The sequence below is a fragment of the Equus quagga genome, chromosome 9, assembly GCF_021613505.1.
Source record: "Equus quagga isolate Etosha38 chromosome 9, UCLA_HA_Equagga_1.0, whole genome shotgun sequence".
In the NCBI taxonomy this organism is placed as follows: Eukaryota; Metazoa; Chordata; class Mammalia; order Perissodactyla; family Equidae; genus Equus; species Equus quagga.
This window is the reverse complement of record NC_060275.1, coordinates 53600234-53620822: the sequence shown is the minus strand read 5'-3', so window position 1 is coordinate 53620822 and position 20589 is coordinate 53600234. Positions and strand designations below refer to the sequence as shown.

At 38.8% G+C, this 20589-nt stretch overlaps 1 protein-coding gene across 7 annotated transcripts in view; it reads right to left on the bottom strand.

Moving 5' to 3' along the window:
* Positions 1-19706, bottom strand: part of GREB1L (GREB1 like retinoic acid receptor coactivator) — a 245998-nt gene extending 226292 nt beyond the window's left edge. For 6 of the 7 annotated variants that reach the window (XM_046671347.1, XM_046671354.1, XM_046671355.1 and 3 more), the window contains exon 1: positions 19586-19706. The gene's annotated coding sequence lies outside the window, so the exon portion shown is untranslated. Of the gene's footprint in view, positions 1-19118; positions 19518-19585 lie in introns of those variants that run through there. The other variant, XM_046671348.1, reaches the window with a different exon arrangement.
* Positions 19707-20589: the final 883 nt, after the last annotated feature.

Genomic DNA, 20589 nt, shown 5'->3' with positions numbered 1-20589 from the left:
ACTTGTCCTGGTGCTGTTGCGTTTGTAGCTCTTTAACTCTGCCTGTTCTATGATTTAACTAACCAGTTCTCGAAATCTGAATATTCTATTCCAATTCACATCCATAAAACGTCCTCGTATTCCAAACCACCCACACATTTAAACCAAACAAGTAATTCCAAAACCTTATTATCATCAAATAGAGCAAGCAGTTGATTAAAGAGACCTAAAAGAGAAGGGGAGCAACATATATGAATAGCCAGTGCCCCATATGGATGCAAACTAAGATCTTGTGCCATTTGTTGTCATTCAGTTTCTCTGCACGCAGACCTAAAATTAATTACATCAAATGACAGTGCCCTATGCTGTGTGGTCCCATCTGCTACATAATTAGATCCTGGTGGAACTGACTATTAAGAAGCTTTTTTCTTATGATCAGTCTCCTTGATTCTACATAAAGAACATTCCCTTATCTACACAAAAGAACTAGAGAACAGATCTCAAAGCAGTCCGTTTTGATCAGATGCTTGATTTTAAAGTTATAAGTGTTTTCAAAAAAAGGTGTCCGGAGAAAATTCTGTATCAGAGTGTTAGAGGGCAATTCAGCAGTAAAGAGAGGAGTTAAACTAAAAGGTTGACAACCTCTGCCAACAATCCTAAAACTTCAGGAGTAACAATGATTATTTTTATATTTCTTGGCCAAAGAGCAAGATGGTAGCATTGAAATATGCTCTTGTGTTCTGGAAAAGTGACACTTAGCCACATTCTGATCTCTACTGTTTCTGAGATAACCTGCAAAAATTGATGGTTGGCTTACTTAGAATGCTGGGCAACAAAGGTCCTTGCTTTGAGTCAACAACCTTTTTTTTTTTAACAGTCTCATGACGATTATGTAGCATTTAAAGTAAGGAAAATAGCTCTAACACCCTAAGATGTAATTTGCAGATATATGGCAACAGATGTCACAGAAAACTTATCATTTACATAACCACACCATAAAAGCCTGGCTTAGATTTAGGACAACATTAAATTTAAGTCTTCAAAAGTTCAAGTGAAAAACTCATGTTCAGACAAAGAGAAGAGTCTACGTAAAGATTCATCAAAAATCACAATAAGGGAGATATTAATTTCGGAAACTAAGAACAAGGAAAATTCCAATGTTTGAGACAGGTAATACCAAACCAGAAAGCCACATTCCCAATTATTTTATTTGACCTGTTTGCAATCTCAGCACTCTATTAAACCATAGAAAAGAACCTAAGAATATTTTTATAACAGATGAAGACAGGATAGTGATATCAGTACAACAGAAAACCCCTCAATGTGAGTCAGTGCTTGAAATCCCAAACCAAACCTGCTGATTCAGCACAAAGTCATCAACAGACTTCTTATCTGTAAAAGGAACAATCCATTGTCTGGCTGAAACAAAGGGCGTGCACAGGAAATCAGCCAAATCTAGGCCAGATGGTCACTGATTCAAGTTTCATTCTCCCCATCCCCCCCATCCTCCCTCGCACTGCAAAAATAGATTCACACAGCATTTTCAGTTACCAGGTAACCCTGACTGTAGGCATAAACCTTTTACAATTACCTACATACCACCACCACCCACCTCAACACCATCTAATTTACTAAAACAGAATGTCCTTATAAAAAAAATGAGGAAGTTGCTATGCAGCAGTTACTGAAAGAAAAACACCTCTGAAAACCCAATGTCAGTATGGAGTTTTATCAGGTGGAATGACTAAAAATATTCATACCAATTTGTTCACATCTTTTGTTTTTTCTCAAACCACAACACAAAATAGAAAGAACCCAGAGAAAACTGATTTATCACACTCATTTTCTACAGGTTGACCAGTGGGCCATCACCTTGCAAGAGTCTTGTGGTTTGTAACCCAGAAACACATTTTGCCAATGACAAGCTACCAACGAAAGTAATCACTGATTTTGATTATAAACCAATGTGTCTGACCTTGTATCAGAGAATTTGTAAATTATGATACTGCTGTATATACACATTTCACACTCCTACTGGGTACTGTAAAGCTCAGTTTTAAATTCTAAACAGCAACTATTAATTAAAGCAAAATATGCAGAATTATGTCTTAAAATCTGCAAGCACTCTATGAAAACATACATATTAAAGAATGACATAAATAAAAACTCAGGATCTCTTAATAAAAATATTCAGAAAACACCCCTTTACTTCTCCTAACTGTATGAAAGAAAGATATTTAGGTTAAACAAAGGTCTTTTCTCTGATGAGAACTTTTGACTTTATAGCAGTTGCTGGGAAATATTTACAATTATGTGACCTAAGTAAATTTTATCAACCAACAAATAGCAATTCCTTTAGTAAACTTTATAATCCTTTTTATAATTACTTTGAAAATGTCAACACAGGAGTACATTTTATTGGCATGCTACAGTGCCACTTTTCCAAAATTTACATATAGAAAGGTTAGGGTAGATCAAAGAGCTTTTGTCTGTTTGTTTTTTTTACACAAGATAATCACAGGCTGGCAATGCAATGGTTAAAGACAAAAATGACTTCAAAATATGCAATCAACAGCAACTCACACAAATGGCCTGTTTTATTGTAGGGAAGCAGAAAAAGCTGCTAAAGTCAACACAAGGTAAGCTTCCTTAAAAGAACATTCATGGTGGCTTACACAGTGCCAGCAACTGAGTATAAAATGAAGGCAAATTACAGACCTTCAAATCTTGACCATCTGTCTTAAAGGGAATAGTGATAAGTGAAAACTTTTTCAAAAACTTGTCCTCAGAAATTGTTCCTGGAAGTTGATTTATAATGACAATATCAGACTGAGTTTTAAGCAGTGGTTAAAAATATACTCTAAATATATACACAGTATATAGATATGTGCATGTGTGAGATACATATGTCAGTGTGCTTCCGCTAACTTCAAAAGTTTTTTTAACATCTCAGATTTAACTGAAATGTATTTCTACAACCTGACCTCTTTTTAAAACACTACTGTTTTCCTTTACATAGTACTACAAAATAATACTCAGCATCATACTGGAAATTGTTGAAATGTTGGTATATGTGCTTTTACAGCACATAATTAATTTTCTTTTAATATAAATACACAATCTTAGAAAAATTGCTAATGAGAGAAAATTGATAATCCATTAAGAACCTTTTAAAAAGGGAGCTGTGTACTGGCTGCTTAAGTTTTTTTCTTTAGTGTAAAATAAGGATTTTAGTATTCATGAAAAAAGAAGAAAATAATTATTCAAAGTAAAATCTGCTACCTTCTGAGCTCATCTTTAGAGTCTCTAAGATAAATTTACATTTAAATGAAATACACACAAAGGCAGCTGGACTATCATAACCATCCCACAAACATTAGTGTTTTCAGAGATTTAAGTCTCTAATTCTTAGGAGAGAGAAAATTGTGACTACATAATTATTTTTATCAGTCGGTTTTATTTATACATCATTGCAATAGGACTTATATGCTAATGCTTTAACTTAATATAAGAACTAAGGGAAAAGTATCTCTAAAGAGATCAAAATAGAATTCTACTAATAAAAGTCAACTTAGAATAGATTTCTCATGCTCATAAGTTTCTGGAAAACCAGATTTTAAATAAGATACAAACAAAAAGGATATCAACAATAATAAATGACAACATGAATGTAAGGGGTTACAATTTAGCAGACTAAATTATGATCTTGTTCTTTAATAAGCTCTAATATAAAGGAGTAAGAGAGTTTAAAGCTAAAATATTATTGCATAAGTAGTGAGTTCTAGCTATCCTTTAAGTTTTTTCTTTTTCTTTCACTCACATGTATCTTCCTTTCTCTGGTGATCCACAAATCAGGTAGAAAATTTAATTCCATTCAATTCAAAGAAAATTTGTAAAAAGACAACATATTTATGATCAATATGGAAATGATTAGTCTTACTATTTTTTACTACCATGCATAATGAGAAACATATATCAAGGGCCAAATTAGAGTATGCATAATTTTCACTGATGAAAAATTGATGAGAATCCAAATTGCTAAAGAGTGAATTGTATTTATGAGAAATTGCTTAACAATTTATGTTTTAAATGTTTATTATTTCCAACATAATCTATGTGCACTAGTAAAATAGTAAGGTATTAAGTAATCTCATATGACTGTAAATGTACTTTAAATATAGACTGAAGGTCAAAATAAGTTTTCATTCATTTTCTCTCTAAATAATTTCTCATATCTTAAATTTACCAAAGAACATCTCAAAAGGAGCTTATTTACTAAAATTAGCTTCTACTCTATAAGACAAAAAAAGATATGAATTGAATAGTGATCAAATTCATATGCCCCTCTCAAAATACACATGCCACAGTTTTGATGTTATTTATAGATAGCTTAATGTCCATGAAGTGTCACTAACAAACTCAAGGCTCATACTGTGATTTCCTTAACATCACCAGCACTGTTTCAAATTTTACATTCAATGATTCACGAACAAAGTCAAAAACGACTTCTAGTTTAAAAAATGAAATGGACATTAAATCTCCATTAGATAACAGTTCAAGTAAATTCTTTTATAATTTTGGTATTTAGTAACAGAACAAATGATACCCTTACATACCATGTTATATAAATCTTTTACTATGTTAGTAACAATTTGAGGAACATGGTTTAAATAAAACTAGATCTGAATTTACAAAACCACAAGCCACATAACTGTGTTTTAACTAGACCGTAAGCTTCCCCAAGGTCACGGATAGTTCTTTATTTTCCTTTCTCCTTCTCCACGGCACCACTCCAATTATAGGTACTTCATAAGAACTTACTAAGTTGTTACTCTTAATTTCCTGCCCAACGGAGAATTCTATTATCCCCACTGGATAGAAACTTCTTGCCCAGTAGGAAAACTATGAAGAGAACAATTATTTTTAAGGAAGTGACAAATGTATTTGATGCATTTTATCCAAATGAAAACTGAGAGGATGCTTGATATTATAATTGCTGTTGCCAATTATTACTTCAAAGCCTTAAAAAAAAGTCAGTACAGGTTAAACACAAACTTTACTCTAAGATAGAATTATGGTGTCTGTTTGCAATGTGTGAACTTTAGCTTCCCAAGGGTAAACACCATACAGATGTCTGGTAACCTCCCACTTAACAGGATCTAAAGTAAGCCCACACTGTTTTGGTTTTGGAAGTCTCGTCAATTTAAAATCGAATAAGCAAAATGAATTGTAACATTTATACAAGATATTTGTCACATTTTTCAGAACACTTTTTCCAGACTATCAATTCCATGGTTTTATTCCACTATGCAGTATTATCCTGAAAATATATGGCTTTCAATTATTTTTTATTAACTAGGATATTTACTGGCAAATTTAAAGCCCGTATCACCTACATTATGTAAGTAAATTGGTAAGTAAGTAAATTTGATGATAAACTGAACATGCACGAAGGATTACAAAGGCATCATCATTTTGTAAAACTCAAAAAGAAGAGAAAATGACATGTATTTCCTTTCATCTCTGCCACAGAATTGTTACGGATTTATTTTTCTTTGTTAGCATCCTTTATGCAAAAGATAACGCTACTGACCTAGCTTCCGAAAGGCCTGGGCCTCATCTTGGTATTTCTAGTGGAGGTGATAAGCTTATGTTGTTCCATCTACCCTCCCTTTTCTCAGCTCCTTTGGAGTCAGAGGCTTAGATCTGATAGAAGTTTGGCTCAGGTTAAGGATGGGTTCCACAACCATGGAATAAAGCTAACAGGACCATATAGGGGTCATTCATTCATTCATCCACAAATAATTATTGAGGGGCAACTACATGCTTTTTCTAGGTGTGGAGATAGAGTTGTGAGCAAGAGAGACAAAGCACTTCCAGTCATGGAGCTTTCATTCAAGTCTGGGGAGTAAACCTAAGACTTAATCCCCACTACATTCCTTACCAATCAAGATATGGTCTCCGTACAGTCTGTTTCCCAAAAATAAGGTACCAAATGGCCCCCTGGTGGTCTGAAAGAGTTAATATGCCCCTTAGCACCTATCTACACCACCTTCAGCAAGAGCAGCAACATTTGCCTCAAATTACCTTTCTGGATAATAAAAAACATAAGATAAATTCCTGACATCCAGATCTTACAATCTATTTGAGTCACAAGACATGTACCTAAGAGTATGACAGAGGAAAGAACAAAGGCTTTGAAAGCAGATAGCCCTAGGTTTGAATTCTGACTTTTCCACTTATTACCTGTGGCTCTGAAATTTACTTAAAACTTTCTGAGCCTTAGTTTTTTTAGTTTTAAAAATGAGAATCATGATGCCTACTTACAAGCCTGTTGTGAGGATTAGAAATGATGTGTACAATGCCTGTAGTACTGTACATTAATTTTTATTAAGTGATTGGATTAAATTATTAATTCCTGCTATAAATTAAATTATTAAATAGCAGGAAAGGACTAGGCAGAGAAGCATATATGAGTCAGGACTAAGCAGAGAAGCATATATGAGTCATAAAGGCCTTTATGGTTGTTCTTTATTAAAGGCTATGTTTTGTGCAGACACACATTCTCTGACATATAAACACACTCTCTGAAATTCCAGATATGCAACTATGCCATGTATTACACTGCTCCATCACAGTTGCTGCTCTGGAGGCAGAAGTTGAGATAAGGCATACCACTGACTCAGGATTCTTTATGACGGCAAAAAACCTCAAACATTTAGAATATCTGAAATACCATAACCCAGACACTACACTTCCAGACTCCAATAGAGCTTCAGTAGATTGTACAGACAGTCCGTTTAATACCTACTAATATCAAACAACTCCTATACATCTTTTGACCAAGAATACTATGCAAATATCATACTAGTATTAGCTTGTTCCATTTATATGAATAAGGAGGAGAAAGGTGATTTTTACATGGTCTAACTTTTCTAGAAAAGGAAGAACTTGGTAATATTAGTTGGGAAGCAAAATATTTAACACTAATTGCTGCTCTCTGATAAAGTCTGAGGCCTGTCATTCAGCAAGTCTGACGAGGAAAAAGAACCAACTTTTCCTGGAGGTCTATTTGTACCAGCTACATACTTGGTGCATTGATCCATTATCTCAAAAATGTGACTGTTTTGGAATCAAACGATGAATCAACTGTCTTAGAGTCAAAAATATACCAAGAGTCTCAGAGGAAAGAGTTATCTGTTCAATGGAGATTTTATTTTTTAAATAATATATTAGATTGATTTTGTATTATAAGGTAATGAGCCTGCCAGAGAATGAAGTTATCGTCACATCAACCCATGAAATGATACAATCTGTGAAATTATGCATAAGAGAATGTAAAAGAAACATTCCTTACACTAGTCCTAAGTGAGATGCTGCTGCTCATAGCTACAATTACTAGCAATATTACCATTACTAGAATTAATAATATTATTAATCTACCATGGCCCCTTCACTGTGCTCCAACTTGTGAAGATACAGGTCTACCCATTTTCTATTATGCCAAGACCTTAACCTCCTGCTCCAACAATTCTCAGGTGATTATTAAATCACCAGAGTAGAGTAGAACAGCTACCTGGGATTCTCTATTTATTAGATGAACCCTGACTCATGTGGAGAGTTCAGTTCCAAGAGGTTTCTCTATCAGCTATGGCTCCAGAGCTTTGATTAGTTTATGTTTCACAAGAGAATCAAGAGATCAGAGCATTTAAAAAATAACCATTTAAAAAAAAAGTGCTGCAAATCTAAACCTTATAGGGAAGATCTTCATATAATATTTGTTAGAACTCAAACCAAAATTTTCAGGTTTATTTCCAACAAATGAAATTGAGGAAAAGTATTGTGGAAATAACCTTACCATCATCCATCTCCATCTCCAATATTACAGACAGTAGCATGATTTTTCAAAGAATTGCCAACCAAATACAGACTGTAGATTGTCAGTTCTGTAGAATGTAACTAATCAGTCAATACTTTATATTTACTATGTACCCAACACTGTCCTAGGCATTTTAGAACATACAGATATAAAACGCCATAGTACCTCCTCTCGAGGGGCTTACATGCCCATATTCAGAAAAAATGCTTTTTGAAGCAATTAGCGAATACATATGTCTATAATGAAAATCTAAAACTGTGATATATAAACTATGAATGCTATAGAAGTTTAGAGTAAGAGAAAATTAATGAAAACTCCAGGATTTAGTATATTTCAGTAAAGGAAATAAACTAAACTAGACCTCAAAGCAGTGGTTCTTCAACTTTACTGGGCATGAAAGTGGCCTGGGGCCTACTCCTAGGACTCAGAATCTGCATTTAAACAGCATCTCCAGTTGATTCTGATAAAAGTGGCTCATAGTTTGGCTAACTCTCTGTTAAATAATAGATATGATTTGAAAGAATCTCTAGAGTAGTGCTGTCCAACAGAACTTTCTGCAATGGTGGAAATATTCTATACCTGTGCTGTCCAATATAGTAGCCATTAGCCATATGTGGCCATTAAGCTCTTGAAATGCAATTAGTGTGCCCAAGGAACTGAATTTTTTATTTTATTTAACTTTAATTAATTTTATTTTAAATAGCCACAGCCAGCTCTAAAGAATAAGAGACTGCTAAGAGAAACATGAGCCAAGCCACAGGTAGGAATGCACATAAGCAGGATACATAGGCAGGAGAGAAAATTGATTGGCCTGTCCAGGACAGAGGTTTTGTATTAGATTCCCATAAGGTCAGATTATGAAGGGCCTTGAAGGGAACTGAGGAAACTGGATTTTGTGGCACACATTGCTAGTTGTCTAATTGAGCCTTTTCCTGATCTTCTTCAATATTAACAACCCTAGAGCTTTTGCACTCAGAGAGTGGACCTTTCCCCAGGATCTGGGGTAAATCTTGATTATTCTCTACCTATCATGGTATTTCCATTTTCCTTGTCAACGACTGGTTTACACATGAGCATGTGGTAAATTCTGGTCAATAGGATTTGGAACATCTATGTACGTGGGTCAACTCTTTAAAAAGTGTTTAGCCTGAAGAAAAAGAAGCTTTTCCTGACTCCAGTCAAAGCCATGTGAGGCTTGAGTATGCTGCTGATACCTTGGGATAATGAAGAGACAAGATTGAAGACAAACACCAACAAGCTGAGGATGGCAGAGAATGACCAGAAGAAGTTGGGTCCTTGATGACACCATCAAGCACCTGAATTAACCCAGGAATTGCCCTCCCCCTCTTCCCCTCAAACATTTTGGGTATATGATGAATTCCTTACTATTTAACATCTTTAACTTTTTGTTGTGTTCCATGCAGCTGACAGCATTAGACCAGGATACTAATGTTTAGGGTGACACCCTCTGAGAAACTCTGAGGTAGGCAATTGGTAGCCATTGAAGGCATTTGATCAAGGATGGAGGCTGATATGAAACAATGTTCAAGGCTTAAAAACAACATGCATGAAAAACAGGTCAGAAGAAAGGAAAGGTAGAGTCAAACAGACCAGCTTATAGGCCTGAAAACCAAAGTCACGAAAACATTTTGGAAACATCAGAAAAATATTATTAGTATGTAAAGTCATTAATGCACATAAATTAGTACTTAAAGCAAAATTAAGGAAACAGTTTATTTTGTAAAGGTAGTAGGATTGTAAGTGATGTTTCTTTTCTGATTTTTTATATTGTTCTCATGTTGTTATTTCTACTTAAAATTGAAACAAATTAAAGAAAGCATAATTTCTCTAAATGTATATTCAATATTTTTTTGAAAATGGAAAAATTCTTGAAATATGATTTCTCTGTATTAGTGTAATTAAAGATATGAGAAGACACTGAGGAACAATATGGTAAACCAGCAAGAATACAGGACGAGCTGGGTGACCTTGGGAAGTCAAGCAAACCCTGTGGCATTGTTTTCCTCTCAGGGTGGATTGATCTACGACTCTAAAATTCAACAGCTTCTGTTTTCAAAGAAAATCCTTTTGAATTAAAAAAGTTATATAACTGATATCAAAATTTAATTTTCTAACCTCTGTTCTCACCCTGTGTCATATTAGCCAAGTCTGAAAGAGAATAAAAGTCAATCTCCCTCAAACTCTCTGAGCAAACCAGAAACTCTGGGAAATGTTTTATAGCTTTAATATAAGTTTTTAAAAAAGTTTCTGCATAGATTTTCAGTGAATAAACAAACTAGTTCTGGAAATTTTAATGTGGATTGAAGTTCTATATTAATATCAAATAGGTGTCAAGTGATAGCTTGTTATTATTTTTAACTTCCATTTCCAAACAACAAATAAAGCCAAGCATTTTTCATATTTATTGGCCATTTGGGATTGTGCTTCTGTGACTAACCTAGTTATATCATTTGCAAAATATTTAAAAATTATGTTTTATGAAATATTTTTATTATCATTTTGTTGAGTTCCCTATATATCAGAGGGGGTAATCTTTTATCTGCATATGTAGAGATGTTTTTCCAATCTATCAATCATCTATGGTATTTGTTTATGGTTCTTTTTTCTTCACAAAAAATGTTTTTAAATTATGCAACCAGATATGTCTGTCTTTTAATATAGCTCTGGTTTCTTGTTTAGTTAAAATAAATGCCCTTCAATAGAGTAACGGTTGTTGAACTGTGGAATATGTATACTGCAGAATATTATGTAGTCATTAAAATGGATAAATATGAGTTATACCAGTTGGCTCCTTTGTGTTTTAGTAAGTACTAAATGAAAAAAGAACGATGATTTTATATATATATATATATATATATTGATAGCATATATAAGATGCTAAAAATATACAATATATATAAGGTTACAGGATCATGGAAAAAGTTCTAACAAAATAAGTAGCAGATTGGCCACATTGTTAGGGTGAAAGGGAGGATAAAGAAGGAATTTAGCTTCTCCGAACTTTTTTAAAAGACATGACTACAGTTTTTTAAAAGCATAATATGATCTTATTATGTAAAATTATTTGTGTTGGTGAGTATATGTAAACATGCATAGAGATACATAAAAGAATTACCACCAAAATGTTAATGGTGTTTACCTTAGTATGGTTAGATTTCAAGAAGAAGGGAAGAGGAAAAAGAAAAGAAACAAGAGGTTAAAATGAGACAGAGAGAGAAAAAGAAAAAACAAAACATAATTTTTAAAAAATCAAATCAGGGGCTGGCCCCCTGGCCGAGTGGTTAAGTTTGCGCGCTCCACTGCAGGCGGCCCAGTGGTTCATTGGTTCGAATCCTGGGCGGGGACATGGCACTGCTCATCAAACCACGCTGAGGCAGCGTCCCACATGCCACAGCTAGAAGGACCCATAACGAAGAATGTACAACTATGTACTGGGGGGCTTTGGGGAGAAAAAGGAAAAAAATGAAATCTTAAAAAAAAATCAAATCAATTTAAATTCACCCTTTCCAGAAAAACAAGAGGGGGAGACAGGACCCTCAAGTGAAAAGGTTCCCCCATCCTCTGATGTGGGTAAGAACTACTGTAATAGTCTTACAGTTCCCTGAATACTCCAACAGAAATATATACATAAACTTACTTGAAGTAGTGTCGATTTAATCAGTTTTAAAGTGCAGGAAATAAATGTGACATTATACTAATTACATGTTGTCTTCACACTGTGACCTCCACAGGCAGTGGTGACAATTTTAGGCACACCTGCTCTATAAGAGCCAAGTTTATAGAATGGTAAATGTGAGGAGTGGTTCTAAGACTTTTGTGTCCATAAAAACCACCTAGGAAGATTGTTAAAATGCACATTCCAGGGTCCCACCCCAGAAACTCCTATTCAGCAGGTCAAGAAAGCAATAATCCGCATTTAACAAGCACCCCAGGCGAAGAAGGCAGGTGTTGACAGATCACACTGAAAAACAGTGAATTTAAGGAGGTCTGATCTCTTTACAAACTGCTTAACCAAGAATTCAAGGAGTGTGGTACACTAGAGAGAACAAAGAATTCTGAAGTCAAAAGATCTAGATTACCTCTCTGACCTAATCCCCTACTCACTCCCTCACCTGCCTCTCCCCTCAGCACACCGGCCTCGGTTGTCCCTCTCACAACAGCCAAGAAAGCTCTGACTCTCAACTGCCAATGGTGCAGACTCTCACGGCCCTCAGGTCCTCACTCAGGTGTCACTTCTCAGTGACACCTTGTAGAGAATCGCAACTCCCTTCTCACTTTCTAATTCCCCTTTCTGCTTCATTTTCCTCTCTAGCACTTCTCACTCTCTAAAATACATACTTTACTCATTCTCCTTTGCTTACTGTTTGATTCCCATAAGGACAAGGATATTTGTTAGTTTTCTTCGCTGCGGCCTCCAAAGCACCTGGAAGGAACAGTGCCTGGACAGAGTTCAAGGAAATTTCATTCGGCTTGAGAGATTCAGTGATAGGAGGCAGATAGAGCCAGTAAGTGGAGAGCTTGTTAACACAGATTCCTGTGCCCTGCCAGAGATTCTGATTCAGTAGGCTTGGAGGGGGCCCGAGATTCTGAATTTCTATCAGGAACTCAGGTGATACTGATGCAGCTTGGAGAGTTGTCATGTGCCTCTGCTCATTTTGTAGAGAAAGTCAACCCATTCTACTATGTGAGCAGAGCTGCAGACTAAAAAGGGAAAGCTTTGTTATACTCGTGTGCATTTGTCGGAAAAGTTGTTCCTATGTACCTCTATTCTCAATGTGCCTAAACTTTCTACCCAAATAAATAAATGATTCTACAATAAGTATATTTTCAAGCAATATATCATGAATATTTACCGCAACCTAATTTTTAATTAAAACATGACTTGTTTCCAATTTTTTACTCTTATATACAATGTTTCAGGTGATTTTTAAAATATACTTTTCTGCATTAGTGTGATTATTTCTTTCTAACAAATTCCTAGAAGTGTAATTTCTGAGTCAAAGAGTTTAGACCAGCACTGTCCAATAGAACTTTCTCCAATGATAGAAATGTTCTATATCTTCACAGTCCAATACGATAGCCATCGGCCACATGCAGCTATTGAGCACTTGAAATGTGACTAGTGTAACTGAGAAACTGAATCTTTAGTTGTATATAATTTTAATTAATTTAAATTTAATAGCCACATGTGGCAAGGGAGTACTATATTGGGCAGGGCAGGTATAGACATTTAAAGTCTTGATACATGATGCCAAATTGTTCTCCAGAAAAGCTGTAATTATTTGCCTTCTCTCTTAGTGTATAACAATAACTATTTCTTTAGCCCATTGTCAACACTAGATATTATCGATCTATTGAATCTTTACAATCTGAAAGTTGAAAAACATCTGTGTGGTTTTCACATGCATTTCTTTATTAATAGTGTTGAACAGGGTTGTTTCTTCTGTCATCATACTCATTCAAATGTCAATATTTTCACCCTTGTTAATTAACTGAGAGGTTGGAAATTATCTGGCTTCCAGAGTTGTTTTGTTGGGTCCATATGTTTTCTCTAAAAATTATTGCCAACATTTAAATTCATATAAAACATGAATTTCCAGCTCCACTTTAAAAATCAAATGATCTGGTAACAGTGACCCACACTGCCACAGGACAAAAATCAGTGAAGCCTTAGAAATTCTGCCACTTCAGACTTTCTTGCCCACCAGAACGCACCATCCCCTATTATTTTACAAGTGTCCTGCTTCTCTCACTCAGATTACCTGCTTGGCCCCTACAGGTACTTGAGTTTACAATTCCAGCTCTCAATTAAATTTTGAGAGCTTAAAAGGCAAGCAGCAGCTAATAATAATAGTAAACTTTCATTTCACACTTAGCATGCAACAGTTATGATACTTCTGGATTATTTTATAACAAATATTTAACTAGTAGAAGACCACTTTTCTAGTGGTTGTTGACATTTCCTACTCCACAGAGCAGTGGTTCAGTATCAGAAGGGTTGGCAAAATGCAGATTGGTAGGCTCCACTCCCAGAGTTTCTGATTGAATAGGTTGGGTTGGGCCCCAGCAATTTTCATCTAACCCCAAGCTCGAAGTGCAGCTCTACAGTGAGATGAGGTTTTCTCAAAGGTATGGACACTCCTAGAAGTGTAGTGATAATGTGTAGTTTTGATAACACAATATGAATTTTTACACTTTTTTCCAAAACATATCCACATTTATTATTTTATTTTATCTTCACAACAATCCTGTACAGAAGGTTGATAATTAAACAGTAATTGTCAATCACATTTTACAGAAGAAAAGTAAGGCATTAAGCATCTCTCCATAAACAAACACACAAGAAGAGCCAGAACAAGCAGGTTTCCTAACTCCTAACCTGGGTAATATAGGCAAACACAGCAATCCAGGACACAACTGGAGCTTGCTTCTCCAGACTGGTACCAAAAACCAGAACCATGCCCAGGAACAGAAAAGACCTATACAAGATACGGCTCACAGCAACCAAACATTTATCAAGTGCTGATCATGTGTTAACCTATGCTAATCATGCCTGTAGTCTCGACTGTTGGGACTGTTGAAGACACTCATAGAGCATAGAGAAAAATTAAAAATAAAATCTGAAAACACAACCTTGCACAGACAGTGAATTCTCTATTTTATAGACGTGACAAAAGCAAAGACCCTGAAGGGGTGGGTGGTAGAGGTAAAGAGAGAGTTGGGTAGAAGAGAGGAGTCGCTGTGGGAGCTTCACATCTGGACTTGGAGGAGCCGCTATCACCAGTCAGTCAAGAATGGGAGGGAAGGAAGAGTACACAATAGGGAGCCCTCCTGGGGCTCAACAGCACAAAGAGCTGCTGTTATCCACACTGGGTGTGTGTTTGCCAGAAATATCAGGGCTGCTGGAACTCCAGAACTTACAAGGGCATGCTTTTGTGTCATCTAAATTACCTTGACTACATAAGAACTCAAGTCAGAGGGCATAACTTCATTATCCATTTGTAGCCGAAAGATAACATGATCAGGGATCATGAAACTTTCTCTGATTTTTTCCTCCAAGTTTTGATAAGCTTTCCTAGTAAAAATCCACCAAATTGTGATCATAATGACGTTAATTATAAATCAGCCCTTCAAGTGGAAAAAAGAAAGGACTGCATTTTCAGTTAAGTAGAATTGACAGATATTACTAACTTTAACAACTACTTTTCTAAGATTTAAAATAATAATAACTAATAAAAACTACCACAGGCTGAGAATACAAGAAAACTACAATTAATTTGAAAGAGCCTAGAGGAAAATTTGATTCAGTCCTCATTAGTGTTGTAACTGACCTGCCCTAAATGCTCATCTTTTAGTCTAGTTCAATATGACTGAAGCAATGCAACTTCCACCACTATGTAGAAAATTGTAGCAACAGGACTGAAAAAACTCTCTCTCACTTTATATAAGACCAAAGAAATATAAATCAAAACAAAGAGATACAATTTTACACTGATCAAATTAGTCACAAGAATATAAATGTTTAAAAATAACATAAGCACACATATAGATTGTTAATGACAGTATAAATCTATGTAATTCTTTTGGAAATTACCAGAAATCTGGAAATGTCCTAACAAAAACTAACAGCTAACATTTACTTGTGGTTTTATGTGTTATTGCTTTTTATCTTGTAGAGAGCTATTACTATACCCATTTTAAAGACTGGGAAGCTATGGTTCTAAGAAAATAAGCTACTTGCCCAATGTTGCTAATAAGTGATGGAACTAGGTTTTGAACCCTGAATCTTTTTTTTTTTTTTTTAAGATAGGCACCTGAGCTAACAACTATTGCCAATTTTCTTCTTCTTTTTTTTCTTTTTCTCCCCAAATCCCCCCAATATATAGTTGTATATTTTAGTTGTGGGTCCTTCTAATTGTGTCATGTGGGATGCCGCCTCAACATGGCCTGATGAGCGGTGCCATGTCTGCACCCGGGATCCAAACTGACAAAACCCTGGGCCGCAGAAGCGGAGCTCAGGAACTTAAGCACTGGCCACACAGCCGCCCCCGAACCGTGAATCTTAATTTTAGAGCCCATTAATAGCTACACTAGACTGCCTCTCTAAGGAAACAATTCTAAGGAAGCTAAAAAGAATGAATAAAGTTACATTCATGAGGACAGACATCATATTTTTTAAAATTACTGGAAAATCCCAAAATAGAGGAAGAGCTAACTAAGTTATGGTACCTTAACCAAATAAACTACTATAAAATGATTACAAATAATAATAAGTAAACTACAGAAAAATGTTTATGAAAAAAGTCAGAGTAAAAATGTATCTGCAATGTGACAAGACATCTGTAAAAATATATACTCACAGTATAATTGGGAAGGGAGCTATAAAAAATAAAAACAATTACCATTTTAGAAGAATTTCACTGCTAGTACTTAATTTTCTTTTGTTTTTGTCATTTTTGTCAATCAAGATTAAACAATAAGAAATTACCATCCCAAACAATTCCTAAAACTTCACTATAATTTATTTATATTACAAACATTAAAAATAATTACACAGTTTTTATTACAGACCTATTCAAAATAATTACATAGTATTCTTTATTGGTAATTCTGAAGCTTTAAAGTATGAGATCGCCTTCTTAACAGCAATGATTTTTGCAATCACCACTTAGAGTACTTTTGAAATCCCTTAATTGAGTTCACATATAATGACTAAAATCAGCCAATTCTCTTTACTTTCATAACCTTGCAGTCACTCCTCAGCTGCCTGAACCCATCCAGGAATCCCTAGCCCAGAGGTTGCAGGTGTTTTAGAGATTAGAAAAGTTTCCTACTAAGAACATGATATCTAAGTGAATGCTTATAAAGTAACTAAAATATCTTAGCTGTAGGGATATTCATATTCCAAATAGTTTTGAAAATTACTAATCAAATTATGTCGTCTCTTTGAAATAGGTAAATGAATTGTATTTCCACTTACCAAAAAGAAGAGTTTAAGAGTTATTTCCCTAAAAATGGCACCATGAGCTATAAAGAAAATTCACTCTCCTTAGCCATACAAGGTGATGCACAAAGGCCCATTCAGCACAGGATTGGTCTCCACCAGTAACATAAACAGTCATTTTGTAGGAAAGTGAAGTAGCTGTTCTCCAATGATACCAACCTCATAAGAGCAGGAACGTAAACATCTCTAACTTCCTCTTTATGAGTCTACCATTCAGGAATTTTTTCTGTCACTCCACTGTCTAATATCCACAGGTCCAATTGGGTGTTCCTTAGCCAGTCTTGGGACACCTATAGATTTACTATTTTTTTTGTTAAGATTTTATTTTTTTCCTTTTTTCTCCCCAAAGCCCCCTGGTACATAGTTGTATATTCTTCATTGTGGGTCCTTCTAGTTGTGGCATGTGGGACGCCGCCTCAGCGAGGCTCGATGAGTGGTGCCATGTCCGCGCCCAGGATTCGAACCGACGAAACACTGGGCCGCCTGCAGCAGAGCGCACGAACTTAACCACTCGGCCACAGGGCCGGCCCCTATAGATCTACTATTTTAATCACAGAATTTTGGAGTTAGAAGGACCCTTAGAAACCGTGTAGTTCAATTCCTTAATTTATCTGAGGTGGAAACAAAATCATTTCTAAGAAAGTTACTTCATTTAGCTAGTTTATAGCAAATTCAGGCCTGGAACTAAGAGATGTAACTAAATGTCTTAAACTTGGCCTTCATATTTCTCCCTTACCACTAAAATTTTTATACTATGTCATGTCAACGGGAGTACACATATGTCCTTTCATGTCTCCAGATATACGCTGCACTGGACAGAGTAAACTATAGTTCTCATCCTCTGCTTCTTAAAGAGTTCCAAAATGGAAGAAAAATTCAACAACGATCATAAAAACCAAGTGTAGAGAGACCGGCGATGGGGAGGGGGCGGATAATACTTTAATAGTTCTGCTTTCCACTGAATACTTGTTCTAAGATTTTTAGCACTTGATCTTCAACTGTAATAAGTGTCTGCTTTAAGCCAAAGAAAAGGTTCAAACGTCATCATGAGTGGATATCAAACTAATAGACATCACCATGGATATACAGTTGTCTTATATTTAGTTTCTTTCATTCTTTATTTCTATAGCATAATTCCATTTTAACAGGAGGTCTATGGCAGGTTGTACAAGAAACTGACAACAGTGGCTGCCCCTGGAGAGGGGGACTAGGGCATTGGGAGCACCCGGGTGAGAGAGAGGGCCTACTTTTGTTTGAAACTTTTACCCTATGCATATTACTTTTCAATATTCATTAATTTAAAAATTCCCTTTAAATCCACGCCTATATCCACACAATCCTATTACTAAATATTTTCAATGAAACATTTTTAATTTCTTCCTTTTTAACATAAGCTTCCAGTATTGCAAGTTGTAAAACCACATAGAAATTTTCAGAAAGAAAAAGAACCAACACAGTCGCAAAACTCAAAGGAGAATTCCAGGATTTAAAACATAAGAAAACGCACAGAAGAATGAGAGTTTTTTAAAGGGACATTTAACTCAAAACCCTTTCGCGGAAAAGCTCTTCCCCGTATTTAAATTGCTAGGTTTTAACATGAGATTTAAGTGGGATTTTCCGTCTCAAGGGGGAAAAAAATTCTAATGGCGTGAAAAGTAGAAATTAAAATTTGGTTTCTATCTTGTCAGCAGGGGCCAGGGGGCCAGGGCGGGGCGGCGAAGGACCTCGTAACAGGTCGCCCGCGGAGGACCGGCGCGGGGTGGAGGCGCCTCTGCAGACCCTCCGCCGCGGCCAGGCAGCAGCCGTCCCCGAGCAGACGCGCGCGCTCTGGCCCGCCGGGGCTCGGCTCACCGAGCAGCCCCACGCACCGAATCCGCAGAGCGTTTCTTTGACCGGAGCTCGGAAGAGGGACTGAAAGAATGGCTTTAACAAACCGCCTCATCACCCGCCTCGTCCAGCCAGGGCACACGCCTCACCTCGCCGTGTACTTGTGTCAGGGTCAGCTGTCAGCACAACCCTTTGTGTCTCATTCCGAATAAGAGTGGTCCTCAGGCACTCACAGAAAATGGAAACGATGGTCGAAAGACGCGCGCGCGCGCTCGTGACGAAGTGACATTTGGTGTGGAGACAAGAGCCCCGTGGACATTGAGCAAACGCCCGGCCGCCGCGGGCCGCTGCCAACTTTCCCAAGCCGCGCTCTCTCCATCCTCCCGGGTCCCCCGCGCGCCTCCCTACCTGCCGTCCACGCGCCCGCGAGCCCCTCACAGCCGCCGGGCTCGGAGGGACCGGTCCCGGGCGCCCCCCGCCGCCGCCGCCCTCATCCCACGCTCCGGCTTCCCAGCTCCCGCCACAAAGGCAGCGAGGAGAGCCCCCAGGTGACAGGCCTCTGGCCTCCGGGCGCGGACCGCACGGGCTGGGTCCCCTCGGGGAGCTGGCGCGAGGCGGTGGGGAGGAGAACAGGCTCGGGTGCGGGGTGGTACAGGCGCCCGCCCTCGCCACACGAGCCCTCTCGCGCTCCCAGCCCCGCTCCGCCTGCCTGCTCCTCCAGAAGAAGTGAGCCGCGGCTTCCCCGCGCAGGCAGGGTGTCCCCAGCCCGCCACAGGGCAGCTCCGGCCGGGCAGAGGCGTGCGCTCGCGCCGGCTCGCGACCTCTCACCTCCCCGCCTCCCGCGCCCGCGCCCCGGAGTCCCCGCAGCCGCTCACCTGGCCCTGGCGGGGCGCGAGGGCAGAGGACCAGGGGGTGGCCCTCGCCTGGGCCGGGGCTCGTCTCCCCACCCCCAGTCCGGGTCCCCGCGCTGCGCTGCGCTCGCTCCGGCTGTCCTCCTCCGAGGTGCTAGCGCCGCCGGTGGCTGGCGTCTCTCTGGCAGGCGCGCTCGCCTCGCGCTCAGGTCCCCGGGGCGGAGCGAGGCGGCGGCCGCAGCGGCCGGAGGCGGATTCCTCAGGTGCTGCCCCTCCCGCTTCCCCAGAGCCTCCGCGGAGGAGACCGTCGCGCCCCCTCCCCTGGCCGCCTCTCCGCCTCCTGCCGCCTCCGCGCCCGCGAGTGGCCTTGGGGGCTCCCTCGCACCCCTGGGTGCAGCGCGCGCACATTTCTCCGCCCGCCCCCTCCAAGGACGCCCCCACGCGTACCGTGGAGCCCTCAGTCAGCTGTGTTCACGCCTCCGTGTCCACACTCCACGGCGCAAATGATGCGTGTGGCCACTGTGGGGTGTGGAGGGGGTCTTCTGGGAAGGAGAATTGCCTCCCAGCGCGGCTGACGCGCGAAGCCAGGAGGAAAACTTATTTTCTCGCCGATTGCGCTTTCATTCACGGAGGGCTCTCGCCTCTTTGCACGATTGCTTTCCCCGTCACTGGACGGCGGTCCAAGGGCCCTAAGCGTGAACTCGGCCTGGGCGATGGTGGGTCAAAAACCCTTGGCCTTTTGTATTGACGGGGGATAGCGCGGGGGCAGGACGCAGCCAAAACCAAACAAACCCGGGAGCTCCGGGCCAGAGCCAACTTTTGCAGGTCCTGGATGAGCACGGACTCCCGCCCCCGGACCCCGGCCCGGCGCTCAGGGAGGCTGCCTGCTTGCCAGGGCTGGTCCCGAGTCTCCAGGACCAAAAGGGATCCTCCGTCCCAAGGGCAGCCACTTCCAGCGGGCCGTGGGCCTCGACGGGGGCTGCAGGGACAAACATTCTCGAGAAGTATTGTGGCCCGGTAGTGACAGA